Below are 22,274 nucleotides of genomic sequence, written 5' to 3'. Positions count from 1 at the left end.
AAAAAAGCAGCACTAGTCTTGCTACAAATTTTGAGGATTTTTTTGTTTGTTTTTCTGTGGAGTGGAAGGTGAAAATCTGCAGTAGTATCCGAGGCACAGCCAGAGGGCTTTATATCTTCACAGTGTTACCGTGAAGGTAAGGGAAAGTTTCTGGAATTTTGCTGAGAGAAAAGAGGGAGCTTTAGCAGATTCTTTGACTAGTCTGTTTAGCCTTGTCTGTAGCAAAGCCACATATTCCGATGAAAATTTCACTGAGTTTTGATGCTCTCTTTGAGAAAAGATGATATTTGGGGGGGATTAATGATATAATAAGAATTGAGCAAAAAGAGTGACAATGCTGGAGACCAGTTTAAAAAAAAATCACTGTGATCAGTTAATATATTTCTGTTAACAACATACTTCATTTTTTTCAGAAACTGAACCAGTTAACTGGTGCATTTTCAGGGTCAAATCTAACCGTGAAATAAAGTTAATATTTAACTTTAAAAGAGAGCAAGTTAGCTAAGGTGATGTTTACGGGGGCGGAAGGGGGGGAAGGTGGAAGGACGTAGTTAACTACTATTACGTTAAAGATTTGAAAACCCTAAGCTACATGCTATAATATCTTTAAGCCCAATTCTGTTTGTCCTAGGTCTATCTTTTCGTCTCCTTTTTAACTCTTAAAATCTCCCAGTTTTCTAACTTGGCACTCTTTGGATCTTGCATAAACAACCCTCACTGAACTACAGAAAGAGGAGAGAAAGATAAGTAAAAATGTATTGGAGTAAAATTTCTCCGTGAATGCATTTCTTTAAATAATGTACTAGTTAAAAGGTATGCATTATTTAAGAGTTTAAGAGTTACTTATTTGCATTATTGTTGTACTTGGGAATCCTAAATAGTGATCAGGATTCTGTTGTGCAATGTGCTGCATGAACAGAAGAAAAAGATAGTTCATAACCTCCCGAAGTCTAAGAGTTTACTACAAGCACTGGTACTAATGTAATGAATTATCTAATGTCTTAAGTATTTCACTCTAAGGAACAATCTTGCAAGCCCCCCCTCCCAAAACCCTGACCATGCAGACAGTTTAGGAATAACATACATAGAAAGTATTCAATGTTCTCTAACATTTATATTGCCCTCCATACCACAGTGTCAGAGGTGCCTCCCATTCACATGCTGCTGTTTATATGGAGCAAATTCTAAAGTAAGTGTTACAGTGTTGTTTTACAGCACCCCCTCCCCCCCAAGCAATTTTTGGAGTCTTAAGTAACTTTCTGTGCCTAGATGCCTCTCTGGTCTCTCTCTTCTTATACAATTTCAATCCATTTAATAGGTAAAGCACCATCTAAGTCTGCTTACAGATCCTGTGCAGTAGGTTCACTTATTTCTAACACAGTCCAAAGAAATACACTTGCAAGCTCTTTATTTTTGAAATGCTATACTTGAATAGATGTTGTCATTTTCAACTCTTGCTTAGTAGCTAGGCCTTCTGTCAACTAAGATGCAGGATATATAAAACTAATTCCTTCCTTAACTTGAAGGGGGTTCAGACATGTTTTCTCGTATTTCTGCCCAGCACTCAACATACCAGGATGTAGGCTAAGCTAAGGGCAGGTGCTATCCCCTTGTAATGAAACTATGGTACACTACAGAAAAGGTAGCACCATCTTCACTGCTTTCAGCACTTTAAAGAATGGGACCATCTCAGCTTTTTAAAGAAAAGGTGTCAGCACCCATATCATCATATGTCAGGAGAGGAACCTGGACCACAGCTTGTTGACAGCATCCCAAACTTTGTGCAGCATTGAACTGGATGCTTAGCTCTCCTCATCCACCTTTTTTGAATTCTTATCCTAGTCTTTATGCATTCATTTGGATTTGTATTAAAGAAAAAACAGCAATATAGAAGGTATTTCTTGCACTTCAGATGCTTCTGACAGTTAATTTTAAAAACAATAAAATTGGTAGGAGAGCAGAATTGCAGCCCACACAAAATGGGCTAGCCATTCAAGTCATGTAAAAGGAAGTCCCCATTTTCCTTACATATCTTTCTTAGATATGTTGGCTGCCTTACTCCATCTTACTTTATGCTCTATCTTCTTACACCTATGCAAGTTTAGAAGAGGTTTACTTTTCCATGCTCTTTTTTCAGTGAATGGCAGAAGAGAGAGCAGTTACATCCTAGGCTGATTCACAGCAGAAGCGTCTTCCTCTGAAGGAGTGCAGTGACGGGGGCAAAATTGAATATCCCTTTTGGTTCCAGTCTGCTCTTAGAATGGCTGGGATCAGAATTAAACTGCACCATGTATTTCTTAGTGTTTCGAAATGGCAATAGTTCTGTGGTTTCCTTTCTTACACTTCTATCAGCCTCATCTATGTGTTGACAACAGAGAATACTTATGAAGTGAGAATACACGTGAGATAGAAACACAATTGCCAAATCAGTCTCTCTGGTATCTTAATGGCATCAGCTTCTACTGAAGTCTGTGAATATGTGACCAAATCAGTCATTAATTTCTTGAAAGCAGATTAAAAGTAAATACAATCATACAGACTTTGCCAGCATTGCAATGAAAATACCCCAAAACTAACAGTCTTTCAGAAAATAGGTATATGAGAATACAGTGATACTAAATATTCTACCTTTTAAATCTTTCTTTCAGAATTCTGTAGTTCAATACCCTGGGAAATTGGCTTTTCCAAGTAACTTTTCATATGGAAAGCAATGCATCTCTCATTTGCTTTCTCAAATTCTTGTGTGACCCATCATTGCACTGTGACTCTACACTTCATTCAATGACTCTGAAACATCTACGTTTGTTCATGGATAAAATTGTTATATATAAGTATATAGTTATTTTGCGGGTGTATATCTAGTTTTTGAAAGGACTAAATAATTATAAATTATCTCTTGCTATTATTCACACATAAAAGACAATATTCCTTTTTTAGAGCATCCAATCGCAAATTTTATTGTTCATGGAGAATAAGAATTATATGGTGATTCTCTTGATTTGTTCTTATTTTATGTCATGAAATTTAGAGCAAAGTGGACCACATGAAACATGGATTGTGGGAATGTTACCTACCTTAAGAAAGTTTTCTCTCCTTTCTCTTATATGAGAAGATTATTTTGTAGGTTGTACATACCATCAGATGTGTAGTATGGTCCCTGTGAGATTAGTGGTTAGGATGTTACACCATTCAGCTGCTCAGCTACAGATTGAATCTGTTCCAACCCCTGTGAAACATGTGCATGACTGTACCAATAGGAGTCACAGATTGATACATAGGAACTTTGCAATCTGTTGTTTAACAATCCAAGTTAGTACTTTGCATAGTTAGTGGTTTATAAAAGTGCAAAAAACTAGTAGACTGTTTCTAATGAGCTTTCACCTATTGAATATCAGCAAGTTTAGCTGGTCTTCACTAAAAAGAAATTAAATTGCATAAATATGTATTTCTGATAAATGAAGCTGTGCTGTGCTTTAGTGAAATTGTTAACATTGAAAAGAAAAAGGAATAAAATAAAGGAAAATACTTAACTCATAGGTACTTGAATTTTAGTATGACCTGTGTTTGTTTAAGGCAGGTAAGTTTGTCATTCTGACAAAGATGCATTTCTTTGTGCCTTGCTGTTGACAGAATCTCACCTACTTTTCCCATTTATTATGATAATAGTCTACCAGATGTCATATATTACGAACTAGTGAAGTTGTCTTTGCCTATTGCTACTTCATATATAATGTGCATTTTTGTTTTGTTTTTTCCCCTGGATTTAGGAAATAGTGTATGTTCTTTGACACCCCTCCGCCTCCATTTTAGAAGGGAAAATTATACAGGGTAACTGCTTAAATTATTTGAAAGTAATTTTTGGAAACAGTAGGCTATTATATTCCCAATGCAAGCGTCATTATGTTAAAGTGTGTCTTCGTGTGGGTAAGTTGAACTTCTTAAAAACGGTCAAATGTCTTAAAATGCTTAATGCAATGGTTGATTGCAAATGTTTAGTTGTATTGTGCCCAGCACCTATTTTGAAAATTGCCACTGTTTCAGTGCATGTTATATGGATAAGTGCTAATAAGGGGGATGAAAACATAGGTTATCATGTGTTGTAGATACCTGTAGTGATAACGGTAGCAGAAGTAAAAACTCTTTACTTAAAACAGAAAAATTGCAAATATAAGAATAGTTGTAAAGGGAACTCCGAACCAAAAACACAGTACACTTTCTTATGTATTGGTGTATGTATATATGCACACACAGGCACACAGTCAAAACAAGTTTTGGCAGAGATACAGTAGTACAATTAGCAGAATGTGTTTGATTCACACCCTTTGATCTTTTGTGGGACTAGACTTTACTACTTGACTTCTGGAGATGTAGTATTGTACCTTTGTGTGTTATGACCATACTAAATACACACTGCTCTTCAGATGATAGGAACATCAAGTTGCATAAACGTTTAAAAAAGTAGAGCTACTTGAAACCACAGCCAAATATCATTTATTTTTTTGTATTGGAAGAATTTCGATACAAAGATTTTTGCCTAAAAGCCTTGTATCTTGGGAAGACTGATTTTCTACGTAGATAGAAAAATGTTTCTTTTACATTATGGAGAAGCAAGAAGGACATTCTTCACTTTTTTCTTCTGTTTTGCTTTTATGTTTTTCCTCTTAATATAAAGGTAGAAATTCTCCCTCGATTTATAGATTCATGTGCTTATGTATTAGAACATACAGAGAAAATCTTTATAAGATGTTCTTTTTCTTTAAAAATCAGTGTTAAGAAGTTTAAAGGCTTTTCTTTGTCAAGAGCAATGGCAAGAACATACAACTATCAGCAATTTAACGTAGTTGGCTTTCTTGCATCTCACTGTGGAAATGTTGATACATAAGATTAACTCTTTCAAGCAAGTGCTTTTGTTCTTCTGCAGTAATGTATTAGATGAAAGACTGAATTCTTTGTACTGAAAGGATTCTGAAAGGATCATTGTAGTCCTTAAGGCTGCATTATATAGTATAGATGAATATGACAGAAATCAACATAGGAAGATATTATGCTTGAAGCAGGGGAAATCAATATGAAGCCTAACATTTTTCTTTCGCATTTGCAAATCACTGTGGAACAAGAATTGACCACGGCTCAGAATATTTCAAATTAGACTGTTCTGAAAATTCACATTTGAACAAACCTAAGTCACTGTCTGAAATCAGTATTATGCTCCTACATTGGTAGTTTCTTTCAAAATTGAATTTCATTTCTAATTAAAAGAGATACTTAAGTTTCATTTGGGTGTCTTTCAAAGTATGGTCTCCAATTTTTTTTCGAGTGAATGTATTTTTCATTTTAAAATGGATGCAAAGGAAGAAAATTAAAATATTGTAAAGATTAATTATCTGTAAAATTCTTAAAACTGAAATTGTTGTATGCAGAATATCTTCTCTTTTGTTGAAATGATAGTCCTTCATACTTAAGGTCTCCATCTTGATAGAATGAAAAGTAAAGAGGAGAGAAATGTTGTGGGCGAAGTAAGTCCATTTTATGTAGAATAGCTGATTTCTTAATCTTTTCTTTGCTCCTCCTTAAATGAATTTTTTTAGATAACAAAAATCAGTCCTGTTACATTGAGCCAAAGCCAGGCTTCGACTTGATAAACTGAAAGGAACATTATACTCAGTCTTAGCTTGTAACATTTTTCTAAGCGAGCAAACTCTTCATACTTAGAAAGCATTTCTGCCTTTCTGTAGAAAGGGCAACTATAATAACTAAACTGATTATAGTAATGAGGCATTAAACTTATAAGTAATCTTAGGCCTGGTAGAGCAAATATGTAGTAATTGACATGCTATCTGTACTTAGGATTTGGGAATTTAAGCACTTCCTTCAGTCTTCACCTCCTCTAATGGAAGCAGTAGTTGGTTCAACTAAAGGTGAAAAAACCCTCGTTTTTCACTCCTTATAATCAGAAGTGCCAAATGAATGTAAATACTTTATTTAAATTTTTCATAAAAGCGTTAAGTTTAAAATAAAAGAAACAGCTGTCATAGTGTCTAGAAATAATTCTACTATAAAGTTTTGCTTTAGGTTTGCAGTCTCTGCTGTCTCTCCTGTAGCTTTTTATTTTCATATGATGATAATTTGAAGATAGACCATTAAATTCTGCCGACTTTCCAAATATGATTCTTGCTCAATTCTTTACATAGATGTGTTTTAAATAAACACCAATAATACTTACAGTTGCTGATAATTTTCAACATCAATGCAGGATTATATTTTTAAAATTCTGGTCAAACCATACCCTATGCTAATAATTGAATTGTCAGAATATACTTTTTAAAGTAGAAGTACTAACTGTTCATATGAAATGAATAATTTCTCCAGGTATTTAGTGCTATCTTTTTTCCAAAATGTCTTAATCGTATTTCATATTTCATCATTTTGATGTCTGCAGATTACCACTTTGTTTAACTATTTGTAGTTTACTGTTTGTTTCTCCGTAGCAATATCACTTCTGCTGTAAATCCAAGGTTGGAAACAGATATGCAGATTTTTTTTTCTTTGTCTTATGTATTCTATTTACATTCTACCCACTCATTTTCTTTTGAGGATCAGGCCAGGTAAACCAAAGTTAGGATTATGATGTGGTCTGCAAACAGACTTTAACCTGTAGATGAGAGTAATTTGATTAATATCATTAAAAATTATATTTTAACTATTATGCAAAATAAGCAATTCATAAAATACCTTACTCATTGGAAAAATATTCAATATACTATGCAAAACAGCAGATTTTGTACTAGTCTTCTTTAAAATAATGCCCAATCTCTGGACACTTTTTACTGAGAATAAGTATAATCTTGTGAGTTATATAATCTTACTAATTTTAGCTGAAGTTGTTCCTTTGCCTTATCAAAGTCTGCTTAACTACAGGGAGGTGTGCGTAGCCACAGCAGTGGCTGCCTCTTGAGCAGAACTCCAGCGTTACCAGTTCCTGACAGCTGCAAGCCAGCCTCTGGGCATCTTGCTAAATTTTCAAATGTAATTATACAGTAGACTTCCTTTAACAAATTCTGTGTTCCCAGCTATAATTATAACAGCTTTTCTTGCTTCTAGCCTGTTCCTTATCTTACAACCCACCTCCATATCTCCCACTGCTGGCTAGTGTTATCCAGTAGAGCTGATGGATCTAGAAAAGCAGAGCATCTCTTTATCCTCACAAGTATGCTTTCGTCAGTAGGGAAGATCCTTTTCTTCTGATCTACTATATTCAAATGACACGTCCCATAAAGCTGAAAATTGGCAGAATTACGATTAGCATGCTACTTTCATTTTGCAAGTTCAGTTGTTATTACAGGGCATAAGGTAAGGAATTGCTAACAGCAATCTATGAAATGACTGAAGAAGGCAACATAGGGGAAGAAGGCCTTCTAAAAAGACTTTGTTTTCTTTTGGTGAATTCAGTATATCATTTTTTTTTTAAACTATACGATGTGTGCATTTTCTTATAGAAAACTGTGCTACCTTTGAGGACAGACATGTAACATGAAAATAAAAATAATAGGTGATTTTTTAAAAAATACAAAATGTTAGATAATTGTAGCCAAAGAATGAAGAAGTTACCCACAGTTGTGCTCTGTCTCGTGTTGACTTATGTTGGGGAAATTTAAAAGCAACTACTGGTAAATCTCCCCTCTTCGGTAGTAAGGAAAGTTCGTGTGATGATTGTGCGTATGGTAGTTTGAAGCTAGGAGGTGAGTGAGAGCAAGCATACACTGTTGAAGAGGCACTGCAGCTGCCCTCTTTTTTCCAGTCTTTGACTTTGGTTGGCTGTGGCAGGTCGAATGGACTCAGAGGAAGGTGTTGCCTGGAAGATCACAGGTTACCTGCTAGTTCAGTCGTCTTTTCTGCAGCAAGATCAAGAGTATTTCAGACTGTAGCTGGCAGATGTTTGTCTAACCTTTTCTTGAAAGCATTGAGAGAGAAAAATATCACAGAGCTCAGTGTCACACTGCCCTTGACTTTCCATAGTTTGCCTACATCTTTCTAGTAATACTGTGCCCAAAACTGTATACACCACAGGGAGGGTGTATGAGGAAAAGAAAGGAAGTATCACCTCTTCACATGCAGATACATGCATGCATGTGTGCGCGCGCACACACACATCACCTGCCTGTCAACGTATCTCAGAATAAAATTTCTTTTTGATACGTACCACAACAATTATTCTCTTAATTTTCAATCTTTTCTATCCAGTGATTCTCTGGCTATTGTTTTATTGCCTGGTTCATTTTGTAGAGATGCCTGTGATTTTTCTTTTCAAAATACAGCATTTTGGATTTGTCTTTATTGAATCTCCTGTTCTTCAAGATCAGAAATCAAATCCTTTCCTTAGAGGTGTTTCTTATTTCTCACAGCATTGTATTACCTGGCAATTTTATAACCAACCTAGTGACTTCAAGACAGTGTAGTTATGGAAATATTGGGTAGAACCAGATGCCTCCGAGATCCATATGAAATGTATGCCCAGTTTGACAGAGAGCTGTTGATAATTTCTTTGTCAAGCTTGTATCACATCTCCTGTTACGTCTCATAGAAAAGTCAGTTAAAACCTTTTCAGTGAAGGAATTCAGTAGGTTTTGAAGGGATCCATATTCCTTGTTGTATCACTTTACATCATCTGTATCATTCTGAACTGAAATTTGGTTGTTTTACAATGGGTTCTAGAACCTTTCCGAATTCACCAGTAGACTAGAATTTGCCTGCGGGACTTATCCCGGCGGCAAAAGAGGGTGCGTGCACACAAACACACACACGCACTAACACACTCTTTCTCTCTCTCTCTCTCTCTCTTTTTGCTGCTTGCTATCTTTTGCTTTTCTTTATCACGTCATTTGATTTTCTGATCTCTTGGAAATAATACAGCAACAGATTCTATTCTGTTATGTCCCTCTTCTTCCACAATTTTCAGCTTGCCTCTTTTCAAGTTTTTTAGTTCCTTTTGTTGCATCGTTTCCTCTCCTCCTCGTTTACTGGAGGAGTGTGTGTCTGACATCATTGTGGGTCTCATTGATCACTGATACAGGACACAGATGAAACCTTTTTTCTAGTTAGTCAAGCTGACAGAATGTCTGGTAGAAATTTCTTTGGTTTTGCTTGTTTTGCAGCTTCAGAAAGTCACAGTTCGGTTCATAATGATAAGATTTCAAAGGTTAGCAATAGAAAATTAAGTGTTCTTTCATCATATCTTATCTATCAGCTGGAATGGGAGTAAGCAAGTCAGTTCCAAAGTGAAATGAGATCCAAGATTTTGCTTGAGACCTTCAGCCTATATGAAGTGTAAAGATAGAAGTATATATATACTAAAATTATCCATCTGACTTATTAACCGTAGGCCATTAAAATAGGCTGGGGAAAAATTGAAGTAAGACAAGAGGGAGTCTAACTGAAATGTTTACATCCAAATATCTTATGGAAATCCTTTTAACCTAAACAACTATGACTTTGATAGTTGGTGTTGTGGAGCATAAGTGGCCTTTTCTTAGTGTTTAATAATAGTTTTGTGTAGCCAAAATGCATCCTTTCTCAGTTGTTCACCTGCTTGTTCACTGACTCTGTCTCTCCCCTGCCCCCCCCAAAAAAAATAAAAATAAAATGAGGAGCAGTGAAGTCAGGTGTGTCATAGGAGTCCTTCATAGGAGACCAGTAGAGAATGGGGATAGAAGCCAGAACTGATTGTTACTGTCTCTTTACAATTCTATGTTTTGTCTTTTACCTCTCAGTTATCTTTCTAGGTCACTTAATTTTTGTTACTTTTCTTTAGTATGAGCTAAGAACAGAATATTGCTGAATGTGCTAAGGTAGGAGTTTTTTTTTTTTTTTTTTTAAGCTGGCATTTAAGTAGACACAATCATGTTTAATGCTGCTGTAATAATAAATAGTACCATAATTGATTGTTGATAGAAACCCTTAAAATACATTTTTATGGTTGAAATGTACTTTGGATAAACAGTGTTCAGTTTGCCTATTAAAATAATTTACTATATACTGTGGTTACTTTGAGTACTGAGGAAGTAAGACTTTTCCAACAACAGTAATTGGTTGACACTGCTTGACCTTAATGCAAGACTACAGTTTTTAATGAACAAACAGAGGGAATAAAGTTTTGATAAATAAGGCAATTTTCCTGAAACCTTTAAAAATATGCTTGAAGTCTTTTAGTGTTAGATTGACAGTTTCTCCTTTTGTGAAAAGAATAAGTGAATAATTTAAGGCTATATTTCATGTTTTCAGATCTTCATTCTGTCATATAAATAATAGACTGTTGAAATGCAGAAGTTCCTACATTCACAGATTTAATAGACCTATACAAGTGAGTATCTTACTCAGCTTCTGGCATCTTAAAACACTCTTTTGTGCATACATATACCCACGAAAAAAAGCTGAAGTGTGACATTCCTAGACACTGCTCAGTAACCATATTCCATATATTAAATATGTCACGTAATCACTCTTTAAATTAAATGTTCTTTTAAAAATACTTTTAGTACAGCTTAATGGCAGTCTTAAGATTTTTAGATTTTAATTCTTGTACAATATTATGATGGACAGATGTCATAAAAATGTAATGTGTGGATATTCAAAATTCAAGTGCAATCTAAAGCCTACTGACTTGCATAAAAAAAAGATTGTATGAAAAACATTGGATTTTAATTCCAGCATAGAGCTTTGGAACACAACTGAATCTTGATGAGGGAAGAATTGCATTTATTTACTAAAATAGTGAAAAAAACAAGGTATGATTTATATAATTTACTGTATTTGTTCTTAACTATATAATAACCTTTTAGTGAAATAGTACTGGGGAGAAAGAGCAGAAAAGGCAAAATAAATCTAGTTTATTTTTATTTCAATTTCCTTCCCCTCCCCCTACCCACTCAGCAGCTTTAGTTTGCTATATGTTGAGAGGATAGTGAAGCAAGAGTTGCTGAGGACATAACCTACAAAGCCCTGGGATTTTTATTGTGTTCTTGATCTTCCAAGTAGGAGCATAGTTTCAGGTCTAGTGGACCACATGAAAAATAAGGACTGCACTGGAAAGTATGTACTTGAATGTACTGTATTTTGGTAGCTGCAAAATGTAGCTTTTCTAAATAGTTCCATTTAGAAACTTAAGTATCATTACCATCATTTTTATCCTTGTGTCTACCCATTTTAACATTGGAATAACTGTAATTAGGAACCTACAGTTAGCATTTGGTTTGGTACTGCACTCCTGCCTTCCTCTGTTACGAGTATACAAGCATCTGAACAACTGAGGAAAGTTCTTTTTTTTTTCATATTTCAAGGATTATTTTCTGTAAATAATGCTTTAGAAGTAATGAATGGTCCATCTGTGTCATGCTGTTGGCTTACATAGTCATCTTAAAGATTCCAAGATTGCTAGTTTGGATTCTTCAGACAAAATGAGCAGTCTGCATGAGGAAGTCTTCACCTTTTTTAAAATACAAGCATTTTTATTTGTTTCTGCTCATTTATACTCTCTAGTTAATGTAGTCAAGTTCCTTTTACCTCCTCCTTTTCAGGGAAAATAATCTTTGTATCATATGTCATGTTACACAAATCTTAACATAATCCAGTATTCCTTTTCCTAAATTATTTCAGTAATTTATTCAGATCTTCATTTTTCATCTACGTTGATTTAATTCTCTTCTGTGTAGTTTCTGCATGTCTGTTAGTTTCATCTACTTCGAGTGTTTAAATGGAAACATGCATTTCCCTTTTGCCATACTCTATTCTGCCCATTTAAAAACTCAGAAAACATCAATTGGGCGTAGAGATCGGTAGATTTCAAGGCCATCTTACAATATAACTTTTTACAAACTAACTTCACAGTTGTATGGATAATATGAAATGTATTGCTCTGCACTGATACGAAATATTTTGGCGTCACCACTGTTTTCAGAACTTTCGTAGAGTAATAGTTTGAGTTTCTTTTGCTACGTAAACTTTATTTAAGCCGTCAACTGGGGATGTTTCTGTTCTTTCAGTAAGAGTTTACAGGATTAGTATGTTAAATATATTGATCTTTCTAAGCAGAACAGTCACTGATTAGATCCAGCTATGACTGAATTGACTTGTTATTGTATCTGAGGCAATATGTTTGTTATTATTGTACTTTAGCACAAGACTATGGCCTCACTGTAGTAAGCCCTCTGCAAATACTCATGTTCACAGTTCTTTATTTGCCAGCTTTAGTTTGTTTAAGGGGAAAATGCAAGAAGAGTGTAACAAGCAAAATAAGGAAGTGGGAAAGCAGAGTAGCATGGAAAAGCAGTAAAGACATATTGCTAATGGCTATATGTAAATGATGCAGATAGTTTGCTTTTAAATTCTTAGTTGGCTACTGAGTTAGTTATTTAGCCAATGCAGCCTTTTTGCTTAATTTGTTAACATCTGTAGAAATTAGAGTGAGCATTAGTTATGACAAATGGCCTATGTAATCTGAAAACTGTATCTTGTCACATGTTTAGGTGACAAAGCCTAGCTGAAATCAATTGTCCAAACATTCACTTAACATATTAATAAGTAAAACAGGAATACTTTAAGCCCTCTTGAATTAGATGTATTACATCTTGTTACAAAATTTAATGCCAGGCTTAATAACTCAAAGTATGTGCTAGAATAAAAAATATATTTATATGCAAGTGTATTGCAACTAGAATGCTAATCCAACTAAAATAAACATTTTGTTGGTACTATTTAATATACTCATGTAAGCATATAAGCCATTCCAAGACAAGTGTAATCAAATTAATTTCTTAAAAAGAAATCCCAAACTTTATTCCTTTAAACTAAATAATAAGTTTATCACACAAAGAATTGTTTCTAAGCCTATTTCTAGATGGAATTAGTTTCTAAATGGAATTAGAATTGTTTAGACAACACCGGTCAGATTACAGGAAATATTGGTGCCATCCAGGATTTTTTAAAAGTGTGACTAGATGCTTGTTTTCAGCCTTTCTGTTGGAAACACTATACGAATAGTGTAAAATCTCAGCTTTTCAAAAGGGAAAGATACACTCTCCAATTCAACAGTGTTAGCTTTGCATATTTTAATATGAAAAATTATTATAAAATAGCTGCATATCCCATCATTGTGTGAATAGAGTTTAATTATCTGACAATAGTTGAAAAATTCTGCATAAACATATTTTCAAGAGTGATTTTTTTTAACTTCTCACAGTACAATTTTCAAACAGTTTAGAGAGAATAAAAGATAAATGGCCAATCAGTTGTTGGAATTTGATTTCTTAATTTTTTCTTAGAACTCTAGTCTTAGAACATTTTTATTGTGTTTATATTGTGTTTATAACGACCTGTAAAGTGTATTATTCAAACCTGTACATTTTTTAACATATATTAATAATGAATTCACCACTCTAGAAAATATATGAAGCAAACCAAGTTACTGAAATTTGTAAAACACATATTTTTAAGACCTTCACAGGTCACAGCAGGAGAAATTGAAAATAATGCTAAAGATACAGGCAAGGATTGCAGGGTGATATAAAATTTAGGCTGAATTCTGGAGAAATCTTCATAGTCATGGAGTTGATATACCTTGAAATATTTTCAAAAAAAAAAAAAAGTAAAGGGTCAGCACTTAAGCGTTTTATATCTATATAACAATTTCTCTACCATGATTATGATATTAAAAAATAAATAAATAGAACCACACGGCATTATCTTACATGTTGTTTCCATCTTTTCCGTTATATAATCACGTGAAATGTTTGTTTGACTTTAAAAAAAGGAAAAAGACTAATTCCAGCAATTAGGCTTTTTTTATATCGAAATTTCCATAGGGAAACCAGTGCCTTGAGTCATTAAATACATTTAGATCATGCTAAAAATGAAAAATGTTTATCAGCTTTTCATGAAACCTCTCCATCTGCAAGGTCAGCTTCAGAAGTTTGATGCCAGAACTGTTTCTCCAGCTTTCTTGTTTGTGCCGGCGGGTGTGGGGTATCCGGATCTTACTGACTGTTGAATGTGGGGAGAAGATCATAGTAAAGACCGTCTTGCTTGTCTTTGAACACCTCGCTAGGTTAGTTACGATTGAGAGGCATTTTGTTTTGTTTTGTTTTGTTTTTTCAGTACTTAGTATCCGATGGCATGGTTGTACTTTTGGCATTTATAAAAATAGCGATTGAGATGTTTCCCATAGGTGTCCAAAAATGACTTTAAGTAACCTTTCAGTAAAGTAACTATGTTACTTTCCAAACATAGGGATTTCTTTTCATTTGAATGTATTTAATAATTTTAAAAGACAAGTAAAAATATTGACAGCAGTATTTGGTTTTAAAAGTGATGGATAACTATATTGAAGTCTGCTTTCTACAGAATTGATGAAACATGCATCTGTGAGAGCTTTTCTGCACTTTCTCACATAAAATGCCCTCAGTCCTGACCTAGAGGGGCAATTTGCTATCTAATTCAGACCTCTTCTTACATTAACAACATGGCAGTGTTTAGTAATGATGCAGTGTTTGTTGTTAAAGACTTGCCAATTTTGTCTTAAATAGCTAAATTATATTTCCTCAATTTGCCATATTCCCTCTGTTTAGTTTGGAATTACCTTGCAAATGTTAAGATGATACTATTGAATTAGGAGGAATGAGAAAGTTGAAATACTAGCAGTTTGGATTTAAAGTACTGGTGTTGGTCTATAGAAAAACACAAGTTCAACAGATTAAAGGTCATGAAACTCATTTTAATAGGAGTGATTTTTTGTTTTTACTGACTTCCATTGGGGACTTTAATCAGTTTTCTTTCATACTATTTTAGCTAATTTTAAACCCTTTCTGAAGTGATTTTATGAGATATATATGTCCTTGCGGTTTCTTGTATGTGTAGTTTCTGTTCCTTTTAAGGGTAGTTAGCTTTTTCCAGAGTTGCAATAAAGTACAGAACACTATGCAGTACATTAAAGAAATAGAGCCTATGCATCAGAACAATTTTCATGCCTCACTCAATTCTTAATGTAAATTAGTAGGAACATTGGTTATCCATTTGAGAAATTGAGTTGGTATAAAAATAAAAATGCACTTATGGTGTGTGGTGCTTTGTGTATCATCTTGGGAGTGTTTTGCTGTTTATCTGTCACTTGCATTAGAAAAAGCAGTAACTGGCTGCAGGTGACATTAAAAATTAAAGGTTAACCTCAATTTCTGTACTGACCAGACGTGGGGCAGAAAGTTCTTCTGGATGTGTGCCTGGATTTTGGAACTGCCAAAAAGAATTGAAAAGTAAAGACTTATGCTTTGGGTGGTTTACTCTTTTTCTACATGCATTTGTGGATATTCAATTTGAGAATTTCCAAGTGCTTAGATTACTAATTATATTTCAAGAACATTTTTCATTGCAACCAAATTTATGGAATTTAAAAATGAAATAATTCTATAGTAAGTAATTTTAATGAACTTACATTATACTCATCTGCATAAATTTGAGGATGACTTTTCCCCCCTTTTCTAAGGAGCAAAAACTAATAAAAATAGCTGCCTTCCTACTACTAAAGAATAGATGCCTTTAAAAAAGTTAAAAGTTTCGTTGAAAATTGCTGTAGCAGAAAATTATGGTTATCTTAGTGTACACTTAATAAGGCAATTTTTATAAACTCATGAAGAAGCCTGAGAAGTCTTCCTGTAAGTGTTAAGGCTTTCAACAAAGTTCTTTTCTGCCCCATGGTGCATTCAGAGTGAACCAAATTCATCGGTGCTGTATTGCTTCTCTCCTCTCTCACTCGTTCAGACCAGTGAAGAAGAATAGCTTCAGGCAGCAGTGGTTTCTGCGTAACCTGCTTTCATTTGCAGAGTAGATATTATGCTTATGTGGTGGTAGGCTTCGGTGTCTTGATACTTGAGATACTTGAAGCTGTGGTTGCTGCTCTTAGCTTCCATTTTATGTCTTGATTTTTACTTACCGATGCAATAACATAGGACACGTATGATCAGTATATCTGCTGCTGCTTCTTGTCTGCTGAGTGAAAATGAGCAGGTGAGAAAGAAAAATGAAATTGCCTGTTCTATCTTCGTGATTAAAATAGACTGCCAAAATGCACCTGTTTCCTTTCCCCATCCCCCTTGTGCTGGAGGGTAAACCTCTTCTGTCCTTGGTTGTTCTTCCTCCTACGGCTCTTCTTAGCAAAACAAGAAAATAGAAATGTCATTAACGAAAACAATGAATATTACCTTAGAAAAGAACATTGTAATTGAGGTTTTGGGAACCCTAGTATATCAGATATTTATATAATTGTTTTAAAATCCATGTTCTTCATTGTAAGCTGGATACAATCATCAAGACTTTCATATACTGTAGATTTTTCAGACTTTTAATTAAATTGGGTTAATCAGTTTTTGATGGAAAAGTGATATTGCATATTTCCTATGTTTTACATACTATTTCCTGTTTTGCTAAACCTATATTTAAAACTAGTAATTTCTCCTAAGATAGAATACATGTAAATGCCAGTTATTTCCTTTCCTGTATTTCCCTCTGTTTGATTGTATTTCAGTCTTTTCCAAGAACAGGGTTTCATTTGATACTTGCTGATTTGGTAGTGTGTTAGGTAGTTTTCTGTTGACATAACAGTGAAGCTAGTCAAACATGTTTCCTTATTGAAATAAGATATAAGGAAACCCAAGTACTATATAGCTTTAGACATAACCATAACTTTTTGAATTTAAGAAATCCTTAAACTGCCATAACAGTTTATAATTGTTGACTTGCAACCTTTTTCTAAAGTCATCGTTTTACATACTGGGTTAAGAATTATCAGGAAACATAAACTTTATTTTTTTAGGAGAAATATCTCAAACAATTAAATCCAGCAGAAAATTATTATAACTCGGAATTCTATAATATCTGGGAAAAAAAAATCTGTAAGTGATTTTGTATATTTTCTTACACTCTTTAAAATAGATGACATTTCATAATTTGTCCATTACTTCCTTTAAGATCAAATAAACCTCTTATATGCCAGTCTAAAAAGTACTATCTGTTAACTTGTAGTAATGTTACAGATGACATCTCTACTTAAATACAATAATCTGTGATTTGTGGAGCAGCTAAATTAGCCATTTGCTATACTGTTATGCAGCTCATAGAGGTCATCACACATCTGTATGAATGAACCTTTTAAATCTGAAGTCTATTCACTGCAGTTTTTCTATCGTTGCCATTTCTACAGTATGGGAAGTCCGTGGACTTCATTTCTGCCGTTTAATTTGTGACTGAATTGCAGAGATGTCATATAGAGGGAGTTATCCACTAAGCTAAAGACTGCTTTTTCTCAAATGTAGCAAAACTTGCAGAATATGCAGCTGCAAAAATAAAGAAAAGAACAGGTCCAGGGTTGAAAGTTATATTGCAGAGGACTAAAATCAAGTTGCATCGGTTCCCCACCAGGGTATGTACTATCACCTCACAAATAGCAACTCCCATAGCTTTATTTTCTGTAGCTGTTAGATTGCCTTGGTGAGGAGTAGCACTGCTTTGTAATTACTGAAACTGCTATCAGCCCATTTTCCTAAGACACCCTTGTTCACTCCTGGTACGACACAGAATTTATCAACTTTATGTAACTTTTCCGTATTTGACAAACTTGTTAGTGCTTCACATCCTTCTGAGCTCAATTTCCTCTCCGCATGGTCTTTATCTGCCGCATCTCCCTTGCCCCTGCCTACTAGCAGGCTGTTGTCTTTGCCTGTTCAGCTTCATTTTGGGCAGCATGTCTCAGAAGCTAAGCTGGCCTTGAACAGAGCCAAGCCAGATCTGGCAGAGCTTGTTTCATTTTGCTTACTACCCACTCTGTAATGCATTTTCATTTTAACCAGGAAGCCAGCCTCACTGGTGTCTGGGAATCCCAGTAGCTGAAGGCAGCAACTTAATGGCTTTGTCCTCACATTTTAATGTACCTCTCATATACCTTGCAGTACTTGTCTTCTCTTCTTGCATTTTGACTTTCAAACTTTTTCAGAAGCATCCCACTGGTAGCAAATGATGTTGCCTGAGCCAAGTCAAAAGACATTTATCTGTTTTTTTGTCAACGAGAGAGGCATCGCTCTGTTGTTGTGATTGGCCAGCATCTGGAATTAGATGGACATCCAGCTGAAAGACGCTGGATGAAGGTGACTCCGATGACCAACTGCATTCTAATCTAATACTCTCTACTCTTTGCTGAATGCTCTTTTTTTTTCAAAGAAACCGTATGTAAAAAAATACAAATTCCAAAATTTCTTTAACAGGAAGTTATTCTTTATTATCAGTGCTCTGTTGTATTTGAAGGAATTAATATGGAACTTTATAAAACTCAGAACTTTCTGAGCAGCCTGATGTGGTTTTATTCCAAGCTTGTATTGAGTGATGTGCAGTATGTTACTTCATGTTAAACACTGTCTTTGAGTACATAATGTTTCTACAGACTTAAAAATTTTTGAAGAAATATTGAAACCTTGGCATCTATTTTTGCAATATTTTTCTCAGTATTACATGTCTGATCCTTTAAGATCTTTTTTTAATAAGCATAGTATTCAATTTGATTCTGGTACAAATGGTCCAGCTATATTTAGAAGGAATAAATAAAGGACCGGTTTTGTTACCGTTGTTCAGAAGTATGAAAGCATATTCAAGAGATTACTTGTATCTTGAAACATGCCCTATTTCTATTGTTATGCAGGGAGCCTGTGGATTAGTTGCAAGAAAGTCTATATGATATAAATGGTCATAAATTATGTTCAAACGTTGTCTTCACAGAATCACAGAATGGTTGATGTTGGAAGGGACCTCTGGAGATCATCTAGTCCAAACCCCCTGCTCAAGCAAGGTCACTCAAAGCAAGTTGCACGGGATCGCATCCAGATGGGTTTTGAATATCTCCAGAGAAGGAGACTCCACAAGCTCTCTGGGCAACCTGTTCCAGTGCTCGGTCACTCTCACAGTGAAGAAGTTTTTCCCCGTTTTCAGGTGGAATTTCCTGTGTTTCAGTTCGCGCCCATTGCCTCTTGACCTGTCACTTGGCTCTACTGGAAGGAGTCTGGCCCCATCCCCTTGACACCTTCACTTCAGGTATTTGTAGGCATTGATAAGATCCCCTCTCAGTCTGCTCTTCTCCAGGCTAAACAGGCCCAACTCTCGCAGCCGTTCCTTTTAAGAGAGATGCTCCAGTCCCCTAATCATCTTCGCGGCCTTGTGCTGGACTCTCTCCAGTAGCTCCATGTGTCTCTTGTAGCGGGGAGCCGAGAATGGGACACAGCACTGCAGAAGCGGTCTCACCAGGGCTGAGTAGAGGGGCAGGATCACCACCCTCGACCTGCTGGCAACACTTGTCCTAATGCAAGCCAAGATCCCATTGGCCTTGTCGGCCACAGGGGCCCTTTGCTGTCTCAACTTGTCGTCCACCAGCGCTCCCAGGTCGTTCTCTGCAGAGCTGCTTTCCAGCAGGTCGGCCTCCAGCCTGCAGAGGTGCCTGGTGTTTTTGCTCCCTAGGTGCAGGACCCTGCACTTGCCTTTGTTGAACTTCGTGAGGTTCCTCTCTGCCCAACTCTCCAGCCTGTCCAGATCTCTCTGAATGGCAGCACAGCCTTCTGGTGCATCTGCCACTCCTCCCAGTTTTGACTGGGCAAAATCACCAGCCGACTTGCTGAGGAGGCACTCTATCCCTTCATCCAGGTCACTGATGACTAAGTTGAGCAAGACTGGAGATAGTACTGACCCCTGGGGGACACTGCTTGGTACAGGCCTCCAAGTAGACACTGCACCATTGATGACAACCCTCTGAGGTCTGCCTTTCAGACAGTTCTTGAGCCGCCTCACTGTGCACTCATCTAGCCCACAGTTCCTGAGCTTGCCTAGGACGATGTTCTGGGAGAGAGTGTCAAAAGCCTTGCTGAAGTCAAGGGAGACAACATCCACTGCTCTCCCCTCATCTCCCCAGCCAGTCATTCCATCCTAGAAGGCTCTCAGACTGATTAAGCATGATTTCCCCTTGGTGAACCCATGCTTACTCCTCCTGATGACCTTCATTTCTTCCACACGCTTAGAGATGACGTCCAGGATGAGGTGTTCCATCACCTATCCAGGAATGGAAGCGTGTAGTTTCCTGGGTCCTCTCTCTTGCCCTTTTTGAAGGCTGGAGTGACATTGGCTTTCTTCCAGTTCTCAGGCACCTCTCTTCTTCTGCATGACCTTTCAGAGATGATGGAGAGTGGCTTAGCCAATCTTGGGACTTTAATCTAGATATCTTTTTTTTTGTTCCTTTTGTTGTTGTTGTTTTATCCCAGAAACATATTCTTTAGTGGCATCCAAGTTGGAGACCTAGAAGTATTTCACAGAAGTTTTCTTTCTCATGTAACTTTATTTGACTTGAGGGGGTGGGAGAAGAAGGAAGAAAACACTTACATATTTCGGTGAGTGTATTATTCCCATAAAAGGTAGTAACAAAAAGTTGTTTGAAACACTTGGTTGCAGATGCTCATAGCATCTGACAGTAAAGTGATTTTAATGAATTTAAAATCCACAAGCAGCATTATTTCACCTCTGAGTAAATGATGGGGAGACCTTAATACATACTGCTTTTGAAAGCACAGATTGTATTTAATATTTTTTCAATCATTTTATACTCAGACTTTGGAAACTAATTAAGTAAATTCAGGAGTACTTTTGTGAACTTTTATACTGATACGTTTTGAGTTTTCTCAGTGTAAATATAAATACTGGAACAGGAATTTAGTAGAGCTTTTTTGTGGAAGCAGGAAAGTGATCAATTATCTTCTATTTGATATTATACTAAAAACTTTTTAAAAGGCATATTACTTTATAAAATATATGTTTTGACAAAGCAAGGAGTGTTTGGGAAGGTCTTCTAAACTTCTCTAAAGGTTTTGCTGTTAAAGTCCTACCACCTGGCTATGTTCCCTTTAGACAGCATTTGTAGGGTATTGAGGAGAAGGGACTTGCTTTCTTGTGGACATAACTCACATCCATGCAGCCATAAGACCCTACTGTCTTTTCTCTTATCAATTACTCATCAGAATCCTAGGAAACTTAGTACTTTACATGGAAAACATGGTTCAAGTATAATTCTCGAAAAGGGAGTGACATTGAACAGAAGAAACAATTTGAGAGTTTTCCTCATCAGCCACATAAATAAGTTTTCCATTTGCTAAACTGAAACATGAACTTACAGTCCTTTTAGATCCGCTTTTATTATGTGGTGCCAAATTTTTATTAGAAGGTGAAAAGGTAACAGTGACCAGAAAAATCACTATTTTTTAATCTTAAAGAGTTTCTCTTTGAATGTGTTCCTAGTCCTTGCATTTCAAGGAGACACTTCTAATGATTCTGTGTAGAGTAACTTGAAACGTAATCTACACAGGCAACAAGTGTGGTACTCAGGTATCAGGGAACCACTTCTTTGAAAATAACATATGCATCTGAGACCATGGTAGTTTGAGATCTCTTTCATTGTGTATACTTGCATTTACAAAACAAAACAGAAGTTCCTCATTTCAAAATAACTCAGAATCTTTCGACTAATTTCATTTGGTAGTTTTAAATTCTGGAAGCATGGATTTTGAGAGTCAGATTCTGTTATTGAAAGAATGAAGGAAATATTTCAGCTGACCATTAGAGAAAACTCCAGGTGAAGTGCAGAAAAAAAATGTGTGTGAGTGAATATCTTTGGTTAGGTATGAGAGTTAAATGCTTACTCTTAATTGAAAAGTTCCTTTTCCACTCTGTGGATCTTCAAAAGTCATTCTATCCATTTGGTGGAGCAATAGCTTAGCTAATGTAATTTGGTATTTCAGAATTTTTCATTCCTGTCTTTAAACACGTTCCTTAGCTCTACAGGCAATTCTGTAGTTAACACAATGTTTCTGTGGCATTTTGTCAATGAATAAAAAAAATGCAATTTATACAGATGGGGGAAGAAAAACTTAATTTTACTCTGCAGTACAATTTGATTTTGGAGGGATAAAATATAAGCAATCAGTGTGAAAATTGGTTTTAGTTACCTTCTTACAAACCTTTATATGTTTTATGCACTCCAAATGAATGTGAGGTGTAGTCAAGCTCACCTTTTTATACAGAAGTAAGGTCAATTTAGTAAGAAAATAATTTTTCCTTTTATAGAAGATCTGTAGCTCTCTGATCACTGCTCTTAGACACTTTATTTTTCATTGGTGTTTTCTCTTTGTGTAGTGTACATAGAAAGTTAATGATGA

At 35.6% G+C, this 22,274-nt stretch overlaps 1 protein-coding gene across 10 annotated transcripts in view; it reads left to right on the top strand.

The window, feature by feature from the left end:
• Positions 1-22,274, top strand: part of TBC1D5 (TBC1 domain family member 5) — a 322,054-nt gene that overhangs the window by 46,831 nt on the left and 252,949 nt on the right. The window contains exon 3 of one of the 10 annotated variants that reach the window (XM_062569299.1): positions 18,805-19,014. The exons of 8 other annotated variants lie outside the window; for them this stretch is intronic. The gene's annotated coding sequence lies outside the window, so the exon portion shown is untranslated. Of the gene's footprint in view, positions 1-10,321; positions 10,358-18,804; positions 19,015-22,274 lie in introns of those variants that run through there. One more of the 10 variants, XM_062569303.1, reaches the window with a different exon arrangement.

The sequence above is a fragment of the Rhea pennata genome, chromosome 2 (assembly GCF_028389875.1).
Source record: "Rhea pennata isolate bPtePen1 chromosome 2, bPtePen1.pri, whole genome shotgun sequence".
Taxonomy (NCBI): domain Eukaryota; kingdom Metazoa; phylum Chordata; class Aves; order Rheiformes; family Rheidae; genus Rhea; species Rhea pennata.
Note: the sequence above shows the minus strand (reverse complement) of the source record. Positions and strands in the feature narration are given on the sequence as shown.